Source organism: Lactuca virosa, chromosome 7 (genome assembly GCF_052849685.1).
Source record: "Lactuca virosa cultivar CGN04683 chromosome 7, Lactuca_virosa_CGN04683_v6, whole genome shotgun sequence".
Classification (NCBI taxonomy): Eukaryota; Viridiplantae; Streptophyta; class Magnoliopsida; order Asterales; family Asteraceae; genus Lactuca; species Lactuca virosa.
Genome location: NC_136432.1, coordinates 71,654,281 through 71,658,149, shown reverse-complemented (window position 1 = coordinate 71,658,149; position 3,869 = coordinate 71,654,281).

Here is a 3,869-nt window from a genome sequence, read left to right as displayed (position 1 = left end):
GAGAAACTTGAACACTCCTTGAAATCGTCTAGCCCTCACACTCACACATTAGTGCACGATTTCTTGAGCCATGGGATTCTTTTATATGGTGGCTATTAGGGTTACACCATGTAACTCATAACTTTACCCATTCCTTATGCTCCATGGATTTTAACCTCCATGGAGTATCCATGGGTCACCCCATGGACTTAGTCCAACATAAGGAATCTTGGATCACAAGCCCACATATATAAGCATGAATGATTTACACAATCAACCCATATATTTAATTAGTCTCCTTTTGATCACTTAATTAATTCCAAATTAATTCTTGATCAATACTAATTAAATAATCTTATTAATATATTAGAACTTATAATATATTAACCAACCTTAAGTGTTATTTCTCTCATTATAGTCTATCCAAATGCATGATGCCATGCAACCCAAATGGACCATGCCGGGTCGGGTCAAGTCTTACGAATTATAGTTATGGACTTAGACATTAATCCAACAGTCTCCCACTTGGATACGTCTAAAACTATTATTGCGTATGACTTCAGGAACCGATCAGCAATCGTAGCTCTCAAAAGCTTCTGTCGAACTCTGACCTTGTCGATGAACTCTGACCTTTATCAATGACTTGTCCATTAGATAAGGGATCATATATTCCTTATTTCATTAAGTTTCCTAATCTTACACAGATTGAATAATTTCTAACTTTGAAACATTTCCATACTCCATTTTGACTATCACTTCTGAACAAGAGTTGCCTCCTTACAGATTATGTTAATATGGTCCTTCCAGAATTAACATTATACTTCCAACTGTCCTTGAGCTACCAATCTTTGGTAAACCTTAGATTGTCCTCGACAATTGCTTAATCATTTTAGTCATATCCAATTCTAGACCTTTTCCCTTCATAATGCCCCAGGCATTTGGAAAATTTTAGAAAGGATGAATATAGCACATGTAATCGATCCTATATCCGAAGCATATGGGACACGATTCATGATGTCTCACATAAAGACTAAACCAGTCTTTTGCTATAATATTTCCATTTCAATTTTCCAAGTTCTCAAAATTCAGATTATGAAAAGGGATGCCGTAATCATAATCGAATTTTAGAACGCAAATAATGGACCCATATATAGAATTTCCTTATGTTGAGCCATTCCAACATGAAATTCATATATATATATCCTTGATTAAATACGATTAAAATCTCAATCTAAGCTTTTAGAATTGAAATGAAGTATAATTTCCTCTCCCTTAATTATAGCAAAACAACCTTTTCAACCCCTGCAACCTCACGAATTGAAACTTTTGTTTTCTATAATTAACATTGCTAACTTGCAACCTTTGTCATAATTATCATGCTCCCACTAACATGATGATTATTAGCATAACACTTATGCTCCCACTAGCTTTGACATGTACTCAGAAATCAGCTGACTTTCTTACCAAAGTTCAGATTTCTGATACTAGATTGTTTTGATAAAACTTTATCAAAATCATACACCTCTCTTAGATAGCTCACATGTGTGTCTAAACAATTTTAGAACTATGAAAAGGGATGCCGTAATCATAGTCTCAATTGTTTAGACCTTTTCCACTTCTCACAAGTCCATGTTAGTGTGCCGGTAAACCACACACGCTCCACTAACAACTTTGAGAATGCAAATATCACAATTGCTATCTAGCTAAAATCTACTTAGTGAAAGTGTTTCCTCACCATCATTTTCATGAATCGGAGAGAAACCTTATGACACTTAGATTTAATAGTGTATGTGTTCTTATCCATGTGAATTTGTCAAAACCATAATCACAAGACAAGGTTAGTGACAAATCCAAACTGATATTGATTAAACTTGTGCAATCTTAAATTCTTGCCATTTGGCAGCTCAGGTGCCTGCCATTGCTTCCAAGTAGTTGTGCAACCAATTGAGAACTCTCAGAACTCCTATGCAAAGCCAACTTGAATAGGCACAAAAATTTCAACACGATAGGTTATAAACCTCAAGTCGTGTGCTAGTAAAGGACTTTAGGTTTTATTCTTGATTAAGTCTTGAAACTTTCAAGAGCTTTAAGACTCCCACTGTCCTCTTGACATATAAGACTCCCTTGTCAAATATTCAAGAGATAGTGCGGATTCTTTATCAAGACTAACACTTTACACAATTGGCCTAAGTTGGTCTCTGTTTTATCCAAAACATCACAACTTACCAATTTCAAATGTACAAGAGTAGATAACCTTTTACTCTTACATTTGACTAGTGTTAACAAAACCTCTTTAAGATATGTCACTCAAGTTACAATCTTGGAGTATGACTCTAAGAATTGTTTTGGAACGAAGTATGACTCATCTTTTTGATTTAACCATTTCAACAATTCATGACTCCTCTTCTTAGTCATAAGAATGCACTAAGATGACTTTAGAGGACCAATTGTGATATGGTATCTTAATCATTAAGATGATCATAAACATGATACTAAAGTACTCTCCCATCTTTTCAGATTTGAGAAACTTTTATCTTTCTGCCATACTTTGATTCTTCTTATTCGTTCTGTCTCACATTGAAACTTCTCCAATGCTATAGACTTATACTTAAACTTATAAGTATAACCATATTTACTGAACTTAAGTAAATCATGACGAATAGTCTTCTTGATCTTTTGTGGTGGACTTGACCAGTGCACAAGAATGTGTACTCGATCCCTTAGTCCTTTCCTTATTCACATAAGGAATTAGTCTTAATTTTCCAAGCTGAAAGTTCTCATTCATCATACTATACAACTTGCATGATTCCAAGTTTCGGTCCAATTGAACCTTGGGTGATGAGAATCTTTCCTTATTTGGTAATATTAGACACTACCACAACCGAAAGAATCAAATCCATTTTTCCAATATTGCTATCAATGGAATCTTATAAGCAACAACTTTTCACAAATGCCATTGTAAGGATACTTAAAATAAATAAAATCAAAACCTTTTTCTTTTATTTTAAAACTTTGCGGAAAAAAACTTATCCTTACAATCCATATGAAAACCTTGTTGTTATCTATTCCTAAGCAATATAAATATCATAACTCTTAAGTAATAGCCCAAAATTCTGATCACCGAACCATGCAATTGAAATCCATCTTCGCGATCAGAATCAGCATGTACTTAATAGAGTTAGACAATGGACTTTACCTGAAGTAGAGCCAAACTTATTGACTTTAACATCCTTAGGTAAATTTGGAAGCTTCGTAACCAATGCCCCTTCCTTTGGCAATAGTTACCTATGGACCCTTGATAATGGGACTATCTCAGACTTCGCCTCTCTCTTTAACATTGGGTCAACCGAGTTGACTATGGCCGATCCCTTTCCATTGGGAAGAGAGAGCTTTACTGGATATCCAATGTCATCATTGTCAATGTCCATAGCGTTTTAGGAAGTTGATCTTAGCAAATAGATAAGATCATTAAGGGTCTTGTCTTAGTCTGTTTCATAGGATTCCCAAAAGAACTCACTATGTGACTTAGAAAGTAGTTGAGCCACCAACTTTCTCAAGACTTTGACACCCAACTCTCCCGGCTTGTCAATATGTGACTACATTTCCAAGATGTGATCACACCTAGACCTTGCCTTGCCAATAGGGCTTGAGTGGCCTTAAACTTTTTAGGAACTTGTGGGTTAGGGAGAATAATTGGAGGAGGTGAAAGAAGTATGATATCCATGGGACATCATCTTCATTTAGGAAAGCTTGTTTCAAGAGATTTGGGAAGATCATAAATGTCTAGACCAGACATCTTTTTGGGAGATATTCAAGATAGTTGATTTAAAGTCCTTAATATGACACCCAATATGAAATATTAAGGCTAGGACCCAACAAACTATTTTATA